General features: G+C 42.4%; 1 long non-coding RNA gene across 1 annotated transcript in view; it reads left to right on the forward strand.

Moving 5' to 3' along the window:
* The window catches only part of LOC138757087 (uncharacterized), a 44,321-nt gene extending 27,445 nt beyond the window's left edge, over positions 1-16,876 (forward strand). Inside the window, exon 3 of the long non-coding RNA XR_011353330.1 lies at positions 16,588-16,876. This is a non-coding gene — a long non-coding RNA (uncharacterized lncRNA). The remainder of the gene's footprint in view (positions 1-16,587) is intronic.
* Positions 16,877-24,383: the final 7,507 nt, after the last annotated feature.

Raw genomic sequence — 24,383 nt, forward strand, 5'->3', positions numbered from 1 at the left:
GTACAGTTTTTTTTCACTACTGATGAATAGCTTTGCCCGCAGGAAAAAGAATGTCAGGTATGTACTCTGACAATAAATCTGAACTTTTGAATTTTGTTGAAGAAGGTACAGAAATCTGAAATACAGCACCTTGAGGTTCAAGATATTTTATTTCCAACTGCGAACAGGCTCTTGAATTTTCTTGTACTACCCTCGACAGTAGAACCACCAAAAATCAGTTTGCACAATTGAAATATCACTTTTTTTGGGTATGAACTCCAACTGTGAACATTTACATATCTATTCTTCTATGTTTATTTTCTCTTTTCTTGTTTCATTGTATATTTTGGTAATTTAATTATACTACATTAGTTGGTGTATCTTATGTACCTGTGTGGCAGCAGGAAGAATGTTTTGCGCATCTGTTCATTGTTCATTGTCCTAATGAATATGATAATGAACTCTCATATATCATATATCATCATTTCAAAATCACTGATTTAGGTACTAGTGTTTAAGTCCAAGAATTTATTTCATGAACTGACTTAACACATGAATATTAATCTTAATAATTATGAGGTGGGGAGGACTAATATGAACAGTACATACACAATGAATGATGAAGCCATAAGTTGTGTGGCTAAGACTCATGTGTCCTGAGCTCAGACCTAGGTTGTACATTGTTATGAACTAACAGCCCTTTTAATTTTGTTAGGGACTAAAGGGGCTTTGTTAGCACTAACAAAGGAACAGCAATGGAAAATTCACCAGACAAAGGTAAATTCAAAATAATAGTTTTAATTCTTTGGCTTGGCTTCGCAAACGAAGATTTATGGATGGGTAATGTCCACTAATCTTTGTGAGGTTTTTCAGTTGGTTGTTTTTCCAGACTCTTTTGTGTAGTCTTCCAAAGGCGCTATTTGCCTTGGCGAGTCTGTTGTCTATCTCGTTGTCGATCCTTGCATCCGATGAAATGGTGCAGCCAAGATAGGTAAACTGGCTGACCATTTTGAGTTTTGTGTGCCTGATGGAGATGTGGGAGGCTGGTAGTCATGATGGGGAGCTGGCTGAGGGAAGACCTCAGTTTTCTTCAGGCTGACTTCCAGGCCAAACATTTTGGCAGTTTCCGCAAAAGAGGACATCAAGCGCTGAAGAGCTGGCTCTGAATGGGCAACTAAAGCAGCATCGTCTGCAAAGAGTAGTTCACGGACAAGTTGGTCTTGTGTCTTGGTGTGAGCTTGCAGGCACCTCAGATTGAAGAGACTGCCATCCGTGCAATACCGAATGTAAACAGCGTCTTCATTGTTGAGGTCTTTCATGGCTTGTTTCAGCAACATGCTGAAGAAGATTGAAAAGAGGGTTGGTGCGAGAACACAGCCTTGCTTCACGGCATTGTTAATGGAGAAGGGTTCAGAGAGTTCATTGCTGTATCAGACCCGACCTTGTTGGTTTTCGTGCAGTTGGATAACTATGTTGAGGAACTTTGGGGGGCATCTGAGGCGCTCTAGTATTTGCCAAAGCCCTTTCCTGCTCACAGTGTCGAAGGCTTTGGTGAGGTCAACAAAGGTGATGTAGAGTCCTTTGTTTTGTTCTCTGCACTTTTCTTGGAGCTGTCTGAGGGCAAAGACCATGTCAGTAGTTCCTCTGTTTGCGCGAAAGCCGCTCTGTGATTCTGGGAGAACATTTTCGGTGACACTAGGTATTATTCTATTTAGGAGAATCCTAGCGAAGATTTTGCTTGCAATGGAGAGCAGCGTGATTCCCCTGTAGTTTGAGCAGTCTGATTTCTCGCCTTTGTTTTTGTACAGGGTGATGATGATGGCATCACGAAGGTCCTGAGGCAGCTTTCCTTGGTCCAGCAGAGCTTGAAAAACTCATGCAGTTTGGCATGCAGAGTTTTGCCACCAGCCTTCCAGACCTCTGGGGGGATTCCATCCAGACCTGCTGCTTTGCCACTTTTCAGTTGTTCAATTGCCTTATATGTCTCTTCCCAGGTGAGGACTTCATCCAGCTCTAGCCTTAAGAGCTGTTGAGGGAGCTGGAGCAGGGTGGATTCTTGGACTGAGCGGTTGGCACTGAAAAGAGATTGGAAGTATTCTGACTATCGGTTGAGGATGGAGATCTTGTCGCTGAGGAGGACTTTGCCGTCTGAGCTGCGCAGCGAGCTTTGGACTTGGGGTTTTAATTTAATAGTTTTAATTAAACTATTAATAGCATAACATTTCTTATCTCTAAATTTAACCCCACTATATGTATGTGTGTGTGTGTGTGTGTGTGTGTGTGTGTGTGTGTGTGTGTGTGTGTGTGTGTGTGTGTGTGTGTGTGTGTGTGTGAAAAGCCGATTTTAAAACTTCAGCATCATTTCAGTCTTGCTTGGAAGTCTTAAATTTTCAGTTCAATAATAATTATAAAGTGCTTTTAAACATCATATCTTCAGGCCTCTTTAAACTCACAATTCTTTCAATGAGTTGTCCTTGAGAGATAACCTTCTTATGAGCCACAAATGTATCTCCAGTGAAAAGGATAATACAAGTCCTGTCTTTCCAGGATTAAATCTTCTTCTTTTGAATGAAGACTTTGGGATTTGTGTTCCAAAACAATGAAACTGACTTCTTTATCTTAAAGAGACAATCAGAAGTTGGCTTCGCTTTTGAAATCTACTTATTCTGTGACCCTCCTTTATTAGGAGTAACACATAACAGCACCTGTTCTAGTTATTGAAATTCAAAAAGGTTCTAACTCCTGTGTATGGTACAGGGTTTTGACATCTGAAATTGACCCAAAAATGTCTGAATTCATTAATATATTTCTCCAAATCATATGACAGTTACATCTTGAATGAGGTCAGTCCTAATTCTTGGAAACCACATAACTATCAGTTTCATTTCTGCAAAACTTCTTGCCTTTTTGAAAACTTCTCCATATCCATAACAACTCTGACCTCATCTCTATTTAAGAGGCTTAAATGGTTTTCAATACTGGAAAGTCTAATAAACTTGTTTTTATTTAAACAGATGGCTTCCCTCAGCAGTTCTTTTTGAGTACTTCATTACTTCACTTTTCAATAAAGCAAACACTCCAAAGTTCTTGAATAATTAAGACCTCCTTCAGTTCCCTTAGGTCTTTCTGGATGCTGCGACTCTGAAAGATGAACCTCTTCTCTGAGTACAATGGTTCTCTGTAAATGTACTGTGATCTGTATAAACCTGTAATCAACCCACACTAACCTAATACATATTTATAATAAATATAGCTTAACATTAACCTAAATATTAATATTAACACAGATCCATTACAACAGGACGTTTTGGTTTTTTTCCACTGTTCGTTAGTTCGACTGGGTCTATTTATATATGTTGTGTGAGCTCTGTTAATGAGTTCACTCCTTTGCTATGAACCAAGGTACCAGTGTTTCCTGGGGAGCAACCCATATCCGTGGCTCAGACTCGTAACACTTGGCTATATCCTGACAAAAATGGTTGCTTTTATATTGGTCTCCATTCAGCTGTTTTTTTATTTAAGAAGCTTTAAACATTTTAATGCCCCACCTTGATGAATGGCATAAAAAGGTCAGCAAAAATTATTTTTTAGAAAAAAAAAGCTAATGACCATTTTGGGTCAACTGCATGATGTTTTCATAATACTTTGTTGCTCAAAAATTAAAAGAGACAGACTTTAAGACAAGGCAAAAGCAGAATAGTGTTATAGCAGGATATAGATCAACTGGGAAAGTGTACAAAGCAATGGAACACTGGAAAGTGTGAAGTGATGAACTTTGGGAATTGGAAACAGGGCCAAACATATACATTGCATTGTTGAACAGAGGAACCTTATGGTGCAAGTACATTGTTCCCTGAGAGGATCAAACTGGGAAGACAAGGGTGAGGAAGGTGGATACATATTTTCCATCCAGAAAATCTGTGCCAACGAACTATCTGGCGTGTTCATGATATTTTCAATCGCTCATTGCTAAAGTTAGAGATTCCCTCCTGCTTCAAAAGGGCATCAATCCAAGAAGGTGCCCACGAAGGGCAGAGTGAGCTGCCTCATTGACTATCACCCAGTAGCACTCACATCTACTGCGTTGAAATGCTTTGAGAGGTTGGTTCTGACCAGAATTAAGTCGTACCTAAATAAAAATCTGACCTCACTATAATTTTCCTACCACCACAATCGTGCTTCAGCAGATGTAACCTTAGAGGCTCTTCACTCTATCCTGGATCATAGAGACAATACATACACCAGGCTACTTTTCATCGACCACAGCTCAGTTTTCAACACCATCGTACCCTCAGTACTTGTCAGCAAGCTTCAAAACCTGGGCCACTGCACTTCCCCCTGCCACTGGATCCTTGAGTTCCTCATCGGTAGACCACAGAAAGTACAAATTAGAAACAGCATCTTCTCACTGACAATCAACACAGGTGCATCTCAAGGATGCGAGCTTAGCCCACTGCTCTACTCACTGCTCTACTCACTGCTCTACTCACTGCTCTACTCACTGCTCTACCCACTGCTCTACCCACTGCTCTACCCACTGCTCTACTCACTCATGACTGTTTGGCTTAGCCCACTGCTCTACTCACTTCTCTACTCACTCTCCACCCATGACTGTTTGGCTTAGCCCACTGCTCTACTCACTGCTCTACTCACTGCTCTACTCACTCGACACCCATGACTGTTTGGCTTAGCCCACTGCTCTACTCACTACTCTACTCACTCTCCACCCATGACTGTTTGGCTTAGCCCACTGTTCTACTCACTCTACACCCATGACTGTTTGGCTTAGCCCACTGCTCTACTCACTCTACACCCATGACTGTTTGGCTTAGCCCACTGCTCTACTCACTGCTCTACTCACTGCTCTAATCACTCTACACCCATGATTGTTTGGCTTAGCTCACTGCTCTACTCACTCTCCACCCATGACTGTTTGGCTTAGCCCACTGCTCTACTCACTCTTCACCCGTGACTGTTTGGCTTAGCTCACTGCTCTACTCACTCTCCACCCATGACTGTTTGGCTTAGCCCACTGCTCTACTCACTCTCCACCCATAACTGTTTGGCTAAGCACAATTCACGTGCCAACTGTCAATTTGTTGATGATACCTCGGTCATTTGCAGAATCCCAGACGGCAATCAGGAAATGTACAGGGATGAGATAGGTTAGATGATTGAGTGGTGTCACAATAACAACCTTGCAGTCAACATTAGCAAAACTAAGTAAATCATTGTGGACTTCAGGAGGGGGAAATAAGGAGAACACAAACCAATCGCCATTAAGGGGGTCAGCAGTAGAAAGGATTAAGAACTTCAAATTCCTCAGTGTCAACATTGCTGAAGATCCATCCTGCTGCATCATATCAGTGCAATCACGAAGAAGGCTCGCAGCATCGTGAAGAGTTTGAGGAGATTTGGTAGGTCACTAAAGACTCCTGCAATTTCTACAGGTGGACCATGGAGAGCATTTTAACTGGTTGCATCACTGTCAATGTACAGGACAGGAAAAGGCAACAGAGAGTTGTGAACTCAGTCAGCGCCATCATGGGCACCAGCCTTCAGTTCATTAAGGACATCTACAAGAGGTAGTGCATCAAGAAAGTAGCCTCTTTCCTCAAGGGCCCTCACCACCCAGGCCATGCCCTCTTCTCACTGCTACCATGAGCAAGGAGGTACATGAACCTGAAAACAAGCACCCAATGGTATAGAAACAGCTCCTTCCCCTCTGACATGGACAATGAACCTCAGGCACTACCTCACTTTCTCTTCTTTTGCACTGAGGCATTGTGTACAGGAGTTGCGATGTCATGTTACAAGAGGTTGGTTAGGATGCACCTGGAGTATTGTGTGCAGTTCTGAAGGACATCATCAAATTCAAAACCATGTATCAAAGATTTACAAGGGGTGATGCTTTCATTGGAGAATGTGAGTTATAAGGAGAGAATGGATAGGCTGGGTCTATCCTGGAGCAAAGGAGGCTGACATGACACAATAAAGGAATATAAAATTATGAGAGGCACAAAAAAGAGTAAAGAGCCAATGTCTGTTTTCCATGGTAGGTGTGCCTAAATTGAGGGGTATAAATATAAGGTGAAAGGGAGAACGTTTAAAGGGGATCTGAAGGGTAAATTATTCACACAAAGTGTAGATGATATCTGGAATGAGGAGCCAGAGGAGATGATGGAAACAGGAAACAGTCTCATTATTGGTCTACTTGTCTGAATGAGCCAGGCACAGAGGGATATATAATCAATATAGACAAGTTGGATCAATAGAGATAGGTATGATGGGCAGCAGAGACACAGTGGGCAGAAGGGCCTCTTTCTATAGTATGTCTCCATGTGTCTGCGTTAATTTGTTGCATGAACTATAAAATAGACATTGTTTAGATCCTATCATCACATTCTTTAATGCTGCTGGTCATTTGACAGCATTAACAACTGATAAGCCTGGAGCTGGATCTATCACCACCCACTAAGTTCATTCAGGGGTGCAGCCAATTACATTTAGAAAGGCCAGAGTTGCCTAGGGCCTCACCATCCCCTCCCCATCAGAATTTTACACTTGGTGGCATGAACAGAGCAGATCCCTCCAGTCATCAAAGAATCTGACCCTGGCATGGCTGCATCTTGGAAGGTAAGGGTTATCCAATCATAGATAGACAGAGAGAGGAATGCAGTGGCACCAACTCTGTGAACTCAGTTACCAGTAGAATTACATTCGAACTTGATAGACATGGGAAACATTTGTTTTCCCATTTCATAAGCATCTTGAAAGGCACTTACCTGCTCCTTTCACCCATCTTACTTCTGTCCAAGAAGCCTGAGCAGTCAATGTTAAATTAAAAGTGGTAGCCCAGCTGGCCTCTTCATTCAGAGTCCGTCATTCCAGGCTGTAGATATGTTTAAAAGTAAGAATGAGAATTTTAAATCAAAGTTATTACAGGGCACGAAACAAAGGGTGGTAGCTGGAGGAGATTGGATAGGACAGCATATATTGAAAGTCTAGAGGAATGTGCCTGTTGTGGTAAGTATTCTGGCCACACAATGGAGTAAGTATCTGGGTTTACAGAGACTAAATGTAAGATAAAAGGGATGGGGTTGGGGGGAAATGGGGTGAGGGGTCAGACTGAGCCAAATTGGGTGTGAGTATGGCAAGTGAACTATGCCAAAGACTGGTCAACAAACAGTTTTTATCTCTATAAAAGAAAAATATTACAGTTGCTAAAAGAAACTCACATAAAAGCAGAAAACCTGGAGTGATCAGTTATGGACAGAGATGAGCTTTCTTTTGAATCTTGTCTGTGTTTCTTACCTCTTACACAGATGTATTTTAAAAAGGCAAAAGCTCAAGTAGAAATAGTCTTGTAAATAGAAATTTTCCATGTTTGCAATAATGTTTGTGCAGCGCGAATAAAAACTCTCACAACTGGAGGGAGAACAAATACTTTATTAGCTTATAACTGTGGGTAGGGTTTCACAGTAGCCTTCAGAAGGGTTCTGGGTTTAGACAGGAAGCCAGGGTTTATATGTAAGCAGATGGGGTGGGGAGTGAAGCCAGCAGGCGGGGCCAGCCATCAGCGCAACATACTTCCAGTGAATCCCATTTCACTGGATTCACCCCTTCCTGTAGAATTTAGGGTCTGTGAATGAAGAAAAAAATTGGTTGAAAAATATTTAGTTATTTATAGATTTAGGCAGGTCGCCACAATCAAAACATTGCTATTTTTATTATGGCTTTTTGCACAGATTGACTGCCATTTTTTTTTACACAGTTTATTGATTCAAAAGCACTTTGAATGTGCTGAGGTATAATACTCATTTAACTCTTCCCCTTCACTGTGGTGTTCCTGATTCACTCCGTGCTTGTTTTGCACCTTCATCCCCACTCTACTTGTATATGCCCCATGTTTTCATTTGGTCAGCAGGTACAATCCTCTCCTTTCAAATACCCCCATACCCTCAAAATTTTCTAATTTCCCTGCAGTCCCTGAAAAAAATTATGACTCATTTATGAAACCTGAAAATACAAATGCCCCAGTAGTTTATATCCTATCCTCTTGGTGAAAGTGTGCAGAAGTTCGAATTCAGCTTCCACTGGAAGACTAAATATCTCCCTCTGCTGGTAAAATTAAATTGGTTCTGTGCATTGTTGAAGTTTTAATTCTGGGATTATTCCTGTAGCCACTCCTTTTGTTGATTCTCCTGAGTTCCTACAGATCTTCTGCTAAAGGCATGCTGAACAATTGCTAAGATTCAACTTCCTCATGTCCAATTGCTTCACAATCTCTGATTGAAATTTTCAGTTATCATATCTTTTGTTCCCCACTCGTGCCCTATGACAAATAAAATAACAGCACTGATAAAAGGGAGCAATGCAGAAACACAATAACTTTTCCAAATCAAGAAGGCATATGGCTTGGAGAGAAATCTGCAGAGGATGGTGATCCCATGATATTACTGAAAATTTGGTTGCAGCCAAACACAGCTCGAACCACATCACTGATGACAGGTTAGTGGCGGGCCTTATCAGTAAGAATGAGGAAGCAGCGTACAGAGAAAAAGTGCAGACACTAACTAACTGGTGCAGAGCAAACAACCTGACCATTGATGGCTCTACCGTTGAGGTTGTCAAGAGTATCAAGTTCTTCGGCGTGCACCTAGTGGTGAACCTCACTTGATCCGTTTACACCAGTTCCATAGCCAAGAAAGCCCAGCAGCACCTCTACTTCCTGCGAAGACTGAGGAACATCTATCTCCTACCCTCCATCCTCTCTACATTCTACAGAGGATGTATTGAGAGCATCCTGTGCAATTGCATCACCACCTGGTTTGGAAGCTGTACCACCTCAGACCACAAGACCCTGCAGAGGATGGTGAAGTCAGTGGAAAAGACTATTGGGGAACCTCTTCCTACCATGGAAGGCATCTACTACACTCAATGCAGACAGAAAGCAATAAACATTGTGAAAGACTCCACACATCCCGCATGTAAACTGTTTTCCTTTTTGCCATCTGGCAGGAGGTAGTGTAGCACTCAGGCCCTTATGTCCAGCTTTCCCCCCCCCCCCAAGCCATCAGGGTCCTGAACTCCCAGTACAGATGAGCATATAGACTTTCAGTGTATATATCTTAATACCTTAATATTTTAATGTGTTAACTACTTTCCAAACTTATACCTATATAAATATGCTCCGTGGTCCTGGAGAAGCGCCATTTCATCCCACTGTGCGAGCATGGCATGAACTATAAATAAAGTTGTCTTGACTTGAGGGGTGAGAGTGACTGGTTTTGACATTAATATGACATTTGAGTGAATGTGACAACAAAGAGACCTGGCAAACTGAAAGTCATTACTTAAAGAGAAAGCAAGGTGCTGTGGTTGTTGGAGGTCAGTCATTGTAGTTCCAGGATATCGCAGCAGTAACCCCACAGAAAGAAATGTCAGGGCCAACCATAACCAGCCTCTTAACAAGGACTGTCATTGGGGCAGCACGGTTAGCATATTACACCACCAGAGACCATGGTTCGAATCCCGCTCTGGCTGTAAGGAGTTTGTATGTTCTCCCCAGGACTGCGTGGGTTTCCTCCAAGTGCTCCAGTTTTCTCCCACCCTTAATAAAATATTCCACAGTCATAGGTTAGTCAGGGTATTTGGGTGGCATGGACTCGTTGGCCTGAAAGGCCTGTTACCATGCTGTATGTCTAAATTAAATGACTACAATTCAGTGGCACCGACCTTCACGATCATGATGTGTTTTAAGGGACTGGAGAATGAAGTGCATCAAAGTGCACTTTCCAATGACATTGGTTCATTCCAGTTTGTCTATCGGCCAAACCAATCCACAGATGATGCAATAACCCTGATCTTGCACTCCATCCTGACCCACTGAGAGAATAAGGCCTCATGCATCATGCTGTTCATTTACTTCAGCTTGTTCAACACAATCATACCTCTGAGGCTGGTGGATAAACTGTTCTCACTGGGCTCAGTGCCCCTCTCTGCAACTGGATCTTGGACTTCTTGATTGAAGCACGGCACACTTCAGGGCTGTGTGCTCAGTCTGCTATCATTCACGGTGCTAATGACTGAACTGCCAGGTTTAGCTCAAACAGAATCATCAGGTTAGTGGATGCCACAAAAATAGTTGGCCTCCTCGGCAACAATGATGAGTCAGCTTACAGAGAGAAAGTTGAAAAGCTTGCACAGTGGTGCAAGACAGCAACCTGAGTCTCAACGTGGGCAAGACAAAGGAGTTGATTTTGGACTTCAAAAAGATGAAGGACAACTCCTCACTACATATCAATAGGTCCATCACAGAGAGAGTGGGGAGCACAAAGTTCCGTGGCATCCATTTAAAGAACAATATACAATATATAAAGAACATCTCCACATTAGGTGGGAAGATGCAGCAGAGCCTACACTTCCTATGGAAGTTGAGAAGGCCAAGGCTAGCAGCCATCATCCTAACGACCTTCTACAGGAGTACAATAAAAGGTGTTCTGGCTGGTTGAATCGTCGTTTGGTATAGTCAGTGCAAAGCATCACATTGGAGGTCAGTGCAGATTATGAGTAAAACTACTGAGAAGATCACTGGGGCCTCCCCTCCCTCTATTAATGAGGGCTTAGAGGACTCCCACCACCCAGTGAGGACTCTTATCGTCTAGTCCGCAATAGCTTTGAGACACTATCTTCGAGGATGAGGTGCAGGGATATAAAAATTAGGACTGCCAGGCTCAGTACACTTAGGAAAAGAAAAATCTCAAGAGGGTTGTTAACTTGGCCTCATGGTCATCAGTTTTCACTCCAATGAGAACATCTACAAGAGGTAGCGTCTTAAGAAAGTAGCCTCTATCCTCAAGGACTCCCACCACCCAGGCCATGCTCTTTTCACACTGCTACCATTAGGAAAAAGGTACAGGAGCCTGAAGATGAGCACTCAGATGGCACAAGCACAGTTTCTTCCCCTCTGCCATCAGATTCCTCAATGAACAATGAAGAAAAGATACTGCTTAACTTTGACTTTTTCTTGCATTTTAAAGAAATTTTGTAAGGTGGTTTATGTAAGGCATTGGTGAGACCAAGATTGGAGTAATGTGTACAGTTCTAATCTCCAAATTATAGGAAGGATATCAATAATATAGAGAGGGTGCAAAGAAGATTTACTAAAATGTTGCCTGGATTGCAGTATCTAGAATATGGAGAAAGATTGAGTAGACTGGGACTTTGTTCATTGGAGCGTAGAAGGTTGAGAGGGGATTTGATAGAGGTATTTAAAATTATGACGGGGATAGATAGAGTAGATGTAAATAGGCTCTTCCCCTTGAGGGTAAGGGAGATTGGAACAAGGGGTCATAAGTTAAGGGTTAGGGGGCAAAACTTTAGAAGTAATATAAGAGGAAGCTTCTTCACTCAGAGAGTGGTGGCTGAGTGGCTCTTACGGGCCACGAGTTTGTGTCACTCAAATACCCCAATTAACTACAATCTCCGTAAGTTTTTAAGGGTGGGAGGAAAGTAGAGCGCCCAGAGGAAACCCATGCAGATACAGGGAGAACGTACAAACTCCTTACAGACAGAGCCGGATTTGAACCTGGGTTGCTGGCCCTGTAATAGCATTGTGTTAACTGCTACACTAACCGTGTCACCCTTATTTATGTAAAACAGATGACAATAAACAAACTTGAACCGCCATAGAAGGTGGCGAAATCAGATACAATCACCAGGCTTTAATAGACATTTTGACTGGTAAAGCACCAAAGGATGCAGCACTAATATGGGTTTATGTATTAATGTAAATGGGCATAAAGGATGGGCTATTTCTGTGCTGTACATCTTATGTTGTGACATGTTCTTTTGATGTTTACTTTATTTTGGCTAAGTAAGGGTTCGTCTCTGAGGTATACACACCAAGACACAAGAGCAACTTGTCCGTAAACTACTCTTTGCAGACGATGCCGCTTTAGTTGCCAGCTCTTCAGCGCTTGACGTCCTGTTTTGTGGAAACTGCCAAAATGTTTGGCCTGGAAGTCAGCCTGAAGAAAACTGAGGTCCTCCATCAGCCAGCTCCCCACCATGACTACCAGCCCCCCCACATCTCCATCGGGCACACAAAACTCAAAACGGTCAACCAGTTTACCTATCTCGGCTGCACCATTTCATCAGATGCAAGGATCGACAATGAGATAGACAACAGACTCGCCAAGGCAAATAGCGCCTTTGGAAGACTGCACAAAAGAGTCTGGAAAAACAACCAACTGAAAAACCTCACAAAGATAAGCGTATACAGAGCCGTTGTCATACCCACACTCCTGTTCGGCTCCGAATCATGGGTCATCTACCGGCACCACCTACGGCTCCTAGAACGCTTCCACCAGCGTTGTCTCCGCTCCATCCTCAACATCCATTGGAGCGCTTACACCCCTAACGTCGAAGTACTCGAGATGGCAGAGGTCGACAGCATCGAGTCCACGCTGCTGAAGATCCAGCTGCGCTGGATGGGTCACGTCTCCAGAATGGAGGATCATCGCCTTCCCAAGATCCTGTTATATGGCGAGCTCTCCACTGGCCACCGTGACAGAGGTGCACCAAAGAAAAGGTACAAGGACTGCCTAAAGAAATCTCTTGGTGCCTGCCACATTGACCACCGCCAGTGGGCTGATAACGCCTCAAACCGTGCATCTTGGCGCCTCACAGTTCGGCGGGCAGCAACCTCCTTTGAAGAAGACCGCAGAGCCCACCTCACGAACAAAAGGCAAAGGAGGAAAAACCCAACACCCAACCCCAACCAACCAATTTTCCCTTGCAACCGCTGCAATCGTGTCTGCCTGTCCCGCATCGGACTTGTCAGCCACAAACGAGCCTGCAGCTGACGTGGACTTTTTACCCCCTCCATAAATCTTCGTCCGCGAAGCCAAGCCAAAGAAGAAGACAATAACTAGTTGATCCCTGGACTTATGTTTATTTCACCAATTATTAGTTACAAATTCATCTCTGTTGGTCAATGTAGTTCAATAATGCCTGTATATATTTGTACAAATTATACTGGACAACAATTTTTTTCAAAAGGTTTGCTTCCTGAAAAAAATGGGGATTAAGTTGGATGCGGAGGCATCTTCTTCCACAAACGTGGCCTCCCCTCCACCACTATCAATTCAGCCCTCATCTGCATCTCCTCCATTTCCTGCTCATCTGCCCTGGCCTCCTCTGCCCCGGCCTCCTCTGCCCCCACATGCAACAAACATAGAATCCCCCCATACTCCAGCAGCCTCCGCATCCAACACATTATCCTTTGAAATTTCTAGCATTTACAACAGGATCCCACTACCAGACACATCTTCCCCTATCCTCCCTTCTCTGTCTTCCGTAGGGACTGCTCTCTCTGTGACTCCTTCGTGGACTCATCCCTCCCCACCAATCTCCTCTCCGCCTCCCTCCCTCCCCTCTCCCCACCCTTGCACTGTCCCCTGTGCCCACAAGAGCTGCAACACTTGTGTCCGCCCCTCCTCCCTCACCAAGGACCAGGGGCCCAAACAGGCCTTTCAAGTAAAGCTACACTTCATTTCCCTACCTGCAGGACTGATCTACTGTATCCAGTGCTCCCTTTGTGGTTTCCTCCACATCGGAGAGATGGGCACAGATTGGGAGATTGCTTCGCTGAGCACTTTCACTCCATCTGCACCACTGACAGAGACCTTCTAGTGGCCAACCATTTCAGTTCTATGTCACACTCCCATTCTCACATGTCTCTCCATTGCCTTGTGTACTAACCTACCAAAACTACCTGCATATTGGAGGAACAACGCCTGATTTTCTGTCTGGGCACTCTCCATCATTAACATTGACTTTTATGGTTTCTGCTAACCTGCTTTCCTCTTCCCTTCCTTCCTCCCCTCCCACTTTCCAGTTCTCCTCCCTCCCTCCCCCCTCCGTCACCCAGCCACCCCTCCTTCCCTTGCCCTCTCCCTTCATTCTCCACCCATCACCTCCTGTCTTTATGTCCAAACCTCCCCCTTACTCTTTTGTTCATTTGCCTGCCAACATTTTTCTGTACCTTGATGAAGGGCTCAAGCCCGAAACGTTGGTTATGTATTTTTACCTTTGCTATATAGTTTGACCTGCTGAGTTTCTCTAGCATTGTGTGTTTTAACTTAAGTTATGTTTAGTACCTTGTTGCATATCCATTGCATGTAATGACTGTTTGAAGTCTGTGATTCATAGACATCACCAGGTGCTGAATATTTACTCTGGTGATGCTCTGTCAGTCCATTACTGCAACCACCTTCAGCTCCTGCTTGTTTTGGGGGCTTTTCCCCTTAAGTTTTCTCTTCAGCATATGGAAGGCATGCTCAAGTGGATTTAGATCAGGTGACTGACTTGGTCATTCAAGAATTTTCCAATTTTAGCTTTGAAAAACTCCTTTGTTGCTTTAGCACTATGTTTGGGATCATTGTCTTGCTGGAGAATAAAACACCATCCAATGAGATTGGAGGCATTTGCTCGAATGTGAGCAGATAAGATGTTTCTACACACCTCAGAATACATTTTGCTACTGCCATCACCAGTTACATCATCAATGAAGGTAAGTACCTGTGGCAGCCATACATGCCCAAGCCATTACACCCCCACCACCATGTTTCACAGATATAAAAATCCAGTTGCTAGGGTGGTGATGAATGGCCAAACTCCTTTGCCATTTAATTTAGCATGATTAACACATCAAGGTTGTCCATTGTCACCAGCCTTGTTGCATTGGTCATTGAAGCATTAGCTCAAGCAATTATACAAAATGATAATATTAAAGGGATAAAAATTGCAGATGATGATTATTTTATTTGCTGATAATGTATTGATTTATTTGACACATCCAGAACAATCTTTGAAGCATTTACAAAAATGCTTGGAGCAATTTGGTGTGTTATCTGGGTATAAAGTAAATTGGGATAAAAGTGAAATATTACCAATCTTGGATGGGAATTATGATGAGTGTAAACAGATTACAAAATTATGATGGTCTGATAAAATTAAATATTTATGAGTAATTGTGGATGTGAATTATCAATCTTTATATAAACTCAATTATGTACCGTTATTGAAAAAGATTAAGATGGATTTGATTAAGTGGAAGATCTTCCATTAACATTGATAGGTCGGGTAAATTGTATTAAGGTGAATATTTTTCCACTTATTCAATATTTATTTCAGTCAATTCCATGTTCACTCCCAAAAGTGTTTTTTCAAGATATGAAAATTTTATGGAAGGGAAAGTTAGCGAGAGTAGCGTTACAGAAATTGACATGGAAATGTGCTTTAGGAGGACTTCAATTACCTCATTTTCAAAATTATTATGAAGCTGCACAATTGAAGTTTGTTAAAGTTTGTTAATAGAATAGAGGGATATTACACACCCCCCCTAGCTGGGTTAAAGTCAAATTAGCTTGTATTTCTGAACTTCAGCTTCATCAGTTTATATTTAAGTGGGATCCCTGTTTATTACAGGGCTGTAATATGCCAGTATTAAAACATTTATTAGGGGTTTGGAATAAAAGGAATTCTGTTATAGGTAAAAGGATTATGTTATCAATTCAAACTCCGTTATATCAAAATAAGATTATTCCTTTTTCAATAAATAATAGGTATGGCATTCTGAGGGGATAAAATTGTTTCAGGATTGCTTTGAAGAAGGACAGTTTCTTTCTTTTAATTGACTTAGAGAAAAATTTGGAATACCATTTAATTCTATGTTTGTGTATCAAGCTTTGATAAGAGATAATTATGGAAAGGAAATTAAATTACCTGAATTAACAAAGTTTGAGTTTTTTGATTTCTCATACATTAAAAAAGGGTTTTATTTCTGATATGTGTGTGTTGTTACAAGATGGTATGGATAAACCGAATTTAGAGAAATCTAGAAATAAATGGGAAAGTGATTTATCTTATGATATACCTCAGGAGGATTGGGAGGTTATGTGTCATGAAGGGGTAACTAAAATGCTTAATGTAAGATATAGTTTAGTTAATTATAATTTTTTACACCAATTGTATTTGACTCCTGAGAAACTGAAGAAATATGGATTTAGTAATTCAGATTTATGGTTTAGATGTGGACTACACACTGGAACATTTTTACATGCAGTCTGGTTTTGTGATAAAGTTGAGCCATTTTGGAAAAAAATCAGAGTACTTTTTGAAAAATTTATTTAAGATTAAATTACCATTAGACCCAGAAATTTTTTTTGTTGGGTTTATACTGTTTCACTGACTGGTTTGGGGTTGGATAAGTTTCAGATAGTTTTTGTTCATTTAGCAATGGCAGTGGCATTAGGGTATGGGTAAGAAATATCTTAAAATATTGTATTGTTTAAGTTTGTAATTATTTTATATGATTTTTTTAGTTCCCCATGCCAGGCTGGCTGAGTGGGGGGGGGGGGGGGGGAGGGGGGTTGGTGCGTTTTGGTTTATGTATTATTTTTATGTAATTTGAAAATCTTAAATAAAGTTTTTTAAAAAAAGATTAAATCCTGTCCACACTACAGTTTACTTGGTAATTTTCACAAGAGCAAATTTAAATATTAACTTGATGTTAAAATGTGTTTTTCTTTTAAATTCTAGATCATAATGAACCTTTATGGTGATTTAGTCTTGGCAACAAAGAAGAAAATGCAAAATCTGCAAAAGTAAGGCTCCTGTGGCCCCTTCTAAATCTGGGCATTGAAAGCTGCTTCATTTCTATTGCATGTCATCTAAAGGGAAAACATCTCATCTGAATGTCGTGAACTGAAATATCAGAACTGTTTGAAGGAACTGTATTCTCAATCTGTATGCAGACTATGCTCATGGAAGATTTAAACAACACAGCATGGCAGTTCATTAAAACCCTATGCTTTAGTATTACCATGGATCACTAACGTTCATAGTTTTTGGTCTGTGTGATCAATTTCTCAAAATGCACAGTATCGCCTGTTAGTTATGACTCTCCTCTGTCAAAAACCAGATTCAATATATAAAAAAATTCAAAGAATTATTTCATCTGATTCACAACACACAGTTACCCACTTTATAAACATCAGAGTACATTTTATATTATTTTATATTACAAATAATAAATGCATAAATTATGTAGTCTTGGGGTGTATGTTTCAAAACTTATCAAGGTACACAGAATAACTAATCCATTAATACCATGTGTCATTCTAGGGGGTCTATATGAAAGTTTATGACTTTATGATTAATTGTTGAGTAGCTTTGAATTGTTGAAGATTCAGACGTAATGTTGATCTCAATAGGTGTCAGTTGAGTTTCCAAAATGTAAGAACCTTGATCTTTTCATTAAAGAGGTATTAAAAATTGGAAACGTCACTTCCACCATTACTCCTTAGGCTTTGATGGAAGATGGGACAACTTGATCTGCAGTAAAGTCAGGAAACAGAATGGAAACATTTATGGTTGTTGTCAGTGATGCAGCTGAGTGTTCTCTGTGAACCCACTGGCAATGTTTCATTAGACTCTTCACATACAAAATGACAAGATTTTGTATACTACAAGTATTCACAGAACAGGAAAGCATGGGGAGCTGCTTTAGGACAAGGAATAGGAAGCAGTGAAAGGTACATTTTTTCTGGCATAAAGATTTCTGTGCTTAGGCTCATTCTGTTCAATGCAATCTTTGCAAGAGCTGGCTTCATTAATTAAGGTCAACTAATTATCACTCCCAACAAACATCACCAAAATGTACAGTAAAAATATTTATCCAAATACATAGATACACATTTTTTTTCCATCCTCAGGATAGCAATTGGCATGAAACAAGAAAGTCTCGATGCTGACTTTGCTGCAGTTTTATTAAACACCATTTTAACGATTAAACCACTTGGTCACACATTTTCAAAAAAATAGCTTTGTTCATAAGACTGAGAGAGAACAATAGTTCTCATGTGCTGCAACCGACTGTACAAACCAAAATGCAGATGAGTAGCTGCATGACAGAGCACAAGCAACTATATTCATAAACTATGATATTTGAACTTGGTTTACTTTGTTACAAGTGCTGAAATAGAATTCAGTCTTCAAAGCAAACTCAACAATTAATCCTAAAGTCAAACCCCTGACCATTAACAACTGGAGTGGCATGGTCTCAGGGGAACACATTTCTACATTCCTCCAAATCACACATCATCTTGAAGCAAAACATGAGGTTGAGCCCTTCATCAAGGGATGGAAAAATGTTGGGTGTCTGTACAAAAGAGTGGGGGTCAAGGGGTGGTCACAAAGGCTGGAGGTGATAGGTGGAGAAGGGAAGGAGATCAAGGGGAGAAAGGATGGCAGGGTGAAGGGAGGGGAAAGGGAAGGAGGAGAACTGGAAAGGGGAAGGGAAGGAGGGAGGGGGAGGGGGAAGAAGAGAGCAGGTTAGCAGGAAATGGAAAAGTCGATGTTAATGCCATTTGGTTGGAGAGTGCCCAGATGGAAAATCAGGTGTTGTTCCTCCAATTTGAAGGTGGTGTTGGTGGGATAGTTCATAAGGCTATGAACAGACATGTGAGTGTGGCAATGTGACACAGAACTGAAATGGTTGGCTACTGGGAGGTCTCTGTGACTGGTGCAAACAGAGCAAAGGTGCTTAGTGAAGCGATCTCCCAATCCACACATGTTTGTGGTCCCAGCTGATGTTGAGGTAGAAGTGAGTGCAAGTGTGGTACCTCCTGTAGCCACAGGGGAAGATTCTGGGAGGGGGGGGCTGGGGAGCGATTGGTGGGGAGGGATGAGTGCACGAGGGAATCATGAAGGGAGTGGTCCCTACAGAAGGCAGAGAGGGGACAGGGGAAGATGTGTCTGGTAGTGGCATCATGTTGTAAGTGCTGGCAGTTACAGTGGATAATGTGTTGGAGGCGGAGGCTGGTGGGGCGGTATGTGAGGATAAGGGGGAATTCTATGTTTGTTGAAGATGAGGGGTATTTATGGACCAGAGACACAATTAGTACCACCACCCTCCTCCACCTGCCAGAACGTCCTCACTTTAAACAACTCCTTTAACTCATCTCACTTGCTCCAAATCAAAGGAGTAGCCATGGGTATCCACATGGGTCCCAGCAACATCTGCATGTCTGTGGGCTTTGTGGAGCAATCCATGCTGCAAGTCTACTCATGTAAGACCCCTCAACTCTTCCTCTGGCAGATCGACAACTACATCAGGGCTGCCTCATGCCCCATGATAAGTTTGTCAACTTCATTCACTTTGTGGCCAACTTCTACCCTGATCTTAAACTCACCTGGTTCATCTCTGACAAGACTCTCCCCTCCCTGTATCTCCCTGTCTCCATCTTGGGAGGCAAGCTTTCCATCAACATATATTACAAACCCATCAACTCCCACAATGACCTGGATTGCATTTCCTCATACCCTGTCCCCTGCAGGGATTCTATCCCCTTCTCTCAATTTCTCCATCTCCACCATATCTGTTCCCAAGAGGAGGTCTTCCAGTCCAGATTTTCTGAACAGTCTGCCTTATTCCACAAATGTGGCTCTCCCTCCACCACTATCAACTCGGCCCTCACCCACATCTCCTCCATTTCTCGCTCATCTTCCCTGGCTCCCTCTGCCCCCAGACACAACAAACATAGAATCTTCCTTGCCCTCACCTACCACCCTACCAGCCTCTGCATCCAACACATTATCCTCCAGAAATTCTGGCCCTTACAACAGGATCCACTGCCAGACACATCTTCCCCTGTCATCCTCACTCTGCCTTCTGTAGGGATTGCTCCCTCTGTGACTCTCTCATGCACTCCTCCCTCCCACTAATCATCCCTCCAGCACCTTCCCCTGTCGTTTCAGGAGGTGCCACACTTGTGCCCACACTTCCTCCTTCACCATGGTCAGGGGCCCAAAGCAGGCCTTTCAAGTGAAGTAAAGCTTCAATTATGTATCCTCAAGATTGATTTACTACATCCAAGTGCTCCCTTCTCTACACCAAAGAGACTAGGAGCAGATTGGGAGATCGCTTCGCTGAGCACCTCCACTCCATCCGCACCAGTGACAGAGACCTCCCAGAGGCCAACCATTTCAGTTTTCTGTGTCACATTTCCATACTCACATTTCTGTCCATGACCTTATGTACTGTCCCACCAAGACTGCCCATAAGTTGGAGGAAAAACACCTGATTTTCCGTCTGTGCACTCTCCAGCCAGATGGCATTAACATCAAATTTTCTAATGTCTGTCAACCTGCTCTCCTTTCCCCCCCCTCCTTCCCTTCCTCATTCCATGTTTTCCTGCTTCCCTTACCCTCCTTCCCTTGATCACTGCTATCCTCTCCCTCCCTTCTCCACCTATCATGTCCAACTTTTGCGACCACCCCTCCTCCCTTACTCTTTTGTTCAGACATCTGCGATATTTTTCCATACCTTGATGAAGGGCTCAAGCCTGAAACGTCAGTTATGTATTTTTACCTTTGCTACATAAAAGACCACTGCTTGACCTGCTGAGTTTCTCCAGCTTTGTGTTTTTACACATGATCTTGACCTATGCATAACTGTTTATTCTTCTTTGATAGATTAAAAACCTGGAATTCATTTCCAAGTTACATAATAGGATACCATCACAAGAAGAGTAGCAGAGGTTCAAGGAGGCAGCTTATCAGCTATTTATCAGGAGTAATTTGTGAAGGGCAATCAGTAGAGTCATACTTGATTCATATCATTGCGATTGATTCCATTGGGAGGTATCATGGTTTGCACTCTACTATGAAGTCAACATAAAATGGAGATAAACTTGCATGGGAAGCCAAATTTAAGGAAAGCCTTTCACAGTTGAAGGTATCAATGGCTTTACTGTGGCATAAAAGGCCAGGTATAGTGGCTGGTGCTGCTCTGTGCATTTTTCTTGAATTTGTAACATGACGAAGAACATTGCCACTGTATCTCTTGATGGGCAAAATCCACACGGAATTCAGAAGCAGCTCTTGATGACACAATAATTGGTGGATTTCTGGACAGTGAGGAAGGTTGTCGAAGGATAAAATGGCAAATAGATTAGTTGGGCGAAGAAAAGGCAGAGGGTGTTTAATCCAGACAAGTGTGAAGAGATGCATTTCAAGAGATCAAATGCAAAATGGAAATTTCAGTAAATGGCAGATCTTTACGAGCACTCATGTTCTGAGGGACCTTAGGGGTGAAAGTCCATAGCTCTTTGAAAGTAGCAACATAAGTGAGAAAGGTGTTAAAGAAGGCATACAGCATACATGCCTTCATTAGTCATGGCACTGCATCTAGAAGTTGGGAACTAATGTTGCAGCTGTGTAATCAGATAATAATAAATTTGACTTGATTTGCCTGACTAAAACTTTGGTTAGGTCACAGTTGGAGTACTGAGCACTTTTTATAATCAGCGCACCTTAGAAAACTCTGGAAATAATGCAGAAGCCTTTCATTAGGATGTGGTCTGGTTTTGAATAGATTAGCTATCAAATTGGACCATTTTTGACTATTTCCACTGGAGCTTCAAAGGCTGAGGAGCCTATTTAGAGGTATAGATAGGGCAGACAGAGACTTTTTCCCAAGAATTTTTCCAGTGGGAATAGATTTAAGTTGAAAGGGATGAAGTTTATGATGTGCAGGGCAAGATAATTTTTACAAAGAGCAGCAGGTGCCTGGAATGTGCAGCTAGGGTAGATCATTAAAGCAGATATAAGAACAATGTTCAAAAGGCCTTTAGACAAACACATGACAGAGGGATATGGACCATGTGCAGACAGACAGGAGAGGTTAGATTAGCATTAGGGTCAACACACACGTGTGGGGGGTAAAGGTTCTGTTTCTGTCAGGAACTATACAATGATCCTCGAAATGACATGCACGATAGCTGGTAATAGAGAGGCTCCTATGTAGCTATCACAGTTAGACATCTATTTTCTTGAAAATGGACACAATTGCCGCATCTCTGATGGCCCCTGGGGTATACTCCTTCCAGATATGGACAATGAGATTGTAGCTTTTCACTGTTGAGCCTAGGACATCCGCAGGGATTTGACATTTTATCTGTCATGCATGGAAACAAGACTGGCCAAAGAGATCAAAACAGTTCATGGTTAAGGAAATCTTTGCAGCCTTCCTTCCAGTTGACATCGACTGGTTCTCTGTCTTGATGAGTTCACTCTATTTTTGGTACTCACTGAGGTTTGTGGGCTGTAACTGTTGAAGAACCCATCGTTCTTTCCACCATCTGAACTTTAAATTACAGGTCTCTGCTGGAATCTATCATCAGGTACCTGAACAACTGTTTCCTTTCCCTCGAGGAATGGAGGAGTTTCCATTCCAGGTATACCTTATGTTACCTCGATTTCTTGATCATTCTCATCAAAACCATTCTTGTTCTTCTTCTAGAGACCCCATAAGTCTCTGCAGGTACCAATTGTGGAACACTTCAGGGGAGCCCATAATCTGGGTTCTTGCCATTCCAGCAGGGTAAGAATTGATAGATTGTGAGTGATGTGCCATTTGTGAAAAACTGCCTTTTAAATTTTTATATTTTTTTTAAATTTAGACCTACAGGACAGTAACAGGCCACTTCAGCTGACGAATCCATGCCACCCAATTTATACCCAGTTAACCTACATCCCCGGTTCGTTTCGAACAGTGGGAGGAAATCGGAGTGCCCAGGGAAAACCTACACAGGCACGGGGAAAATGTACAAATTTTTTACAGATAGCGCGAGATTCGAACCCCGGTCCCGATTGCTGGCATTGTAATGGCGTTGCACTAACCACTACACCAGTCATGCCTCCCCCGTGGGGATCTTGCCAACTTCAACACTGATTTTCTTGCATCAACACTTTAATTTCTGCTCATGTTTTGGAGCCAGGCTGAATGAGATAATATAAAGAGTCAGGAGATGGCCAGGACGCGTCATGCTGTGAGTAATTTGAATTGATAGAACAAATGGTAGAATTTAATAGGTACCAATGCTTGGACCAAGGGTTTAGCCAGAGATTCAACCATGTCTTGGTTGAACATTTTGTCAAGGCTGTGTTCCAAGCTTTTAATCAAGAACCCTGTGGCCTTCCATACTTCCTTGCCTATCGTGCCTTGCCACCTATTTCATCCTTTCCCATCCTGACATTGAAGTTTCCCACATGGAACAGTTCCCTTTCTTTTAGACTTCAGAATTTTTTCAAGGTTGAAATAGAAGCCCATCTGGCCTCATCTATAGCTTTCAGGGTTGTGCAGTTCAGTCCTCTCTGCATGTAAGAGTGAACCAAGTATTGCAGAGCATTCACGAAACTTCAGATAGCTCATTCTACAAGGATAATTTTCCTTCTCTTTGTTCTTTAAACTGTCCATCGACCAGTGTGGCTAAATCAAAGCATCTGAGTTCCTGAGCTGTGAAAGTGGAATGACATTTGTGCCAGTAGCCTGTTGCTCTTTGGGCTGTTTATGAAGGGCCTGACATTTCATTTCTGAACTACATGTTGTGGAGTGGAAGTTGCATGAATGAGGTTTCTTTTAATGTGGGTTACCTGTTGCACAATTCATACCTCTTGATTCACAGTCTAAGGTCTTGATCCTGTGGCAAGGAGAATCAAGATGACAAGAGACCAGAATCTGTTCCTCACACATTAGTGGGCCCTTTGTAAATGTGTACTTGCTTGCATGCATTGGAATGAACAGGGATGGTGTTCTTGCAGCAGGTCTGATTGAGCAATTCCCTCATATGGTTTCAGTGAACAACTGCAAGTTTCCCCTGCAATCTGGTCCCACTCCATGATGGATGCATTTAGCAAAACTACTTTTGACAGCTAACACGAGTTTAGATTTCCTGTAGGCAATAGCCTAATAAACATTAAAATGCCTTGGAAAATCTAGACTAGACCCAGATTTTAGGTGATGTTGTTTCTGGGACAAGTGGGAATCTAATCCACATTCGGAAAGCGGCCATGAAGGAGCACTGTGGTGGTGAAGAGACTAAAGGGGTAAAGGACTGGAGATTAAAGCAAGGGGCCTGAAGGAAGGAGCGACTGAGGTAATCAGAATAAAAGGTTAGAAGAGGGATACAGAGGATTAAAACTGAAGGATGAGGATCATGAATGCAGCTACGTGGGATAGTTGGTAGAGAAGAATATGAATAAAATCAGGGGAGCAGCATAATGGTGCAGCTGATAGAACTGCTTCCACACAGCGTGTAGTGAACTGGGATTCACTGTAAGTACTGATGACTGGTCCCGCCTCCTGGCTCTTCCCCCTGGGGCCAGTATATAACCCTAGTTTCCTGCCTAAACCCAGAACCCCTCTGAAGCCTATTCATGAACCCTATCTGTGCTGTAAGCTAATGAAAGTGTTTGTTCTCCCTCCAGTCGAGTGTGAGCTTTTATCCACGCCACACAGTGCCAGAGATTTGATCTTCACCTTGGCTGCTGTG

The sequence above is a fragment of the Narcine bancroftii genome, chromosome 3 (genome assembly GCF_036971445.1).
Source record: "Narcine bancroftii isolate sNarBan1 chromosome 3, sNarBan1.hap1, whole genome shotgun sequence".
Taxonomy (NCBI): domain Eukaryota; kingdom Metazoa; phylum Chordata; class Chondrichthyes; order Torpediniformes; family Narcinidae; genus Narcine; species Narcine bancroftii.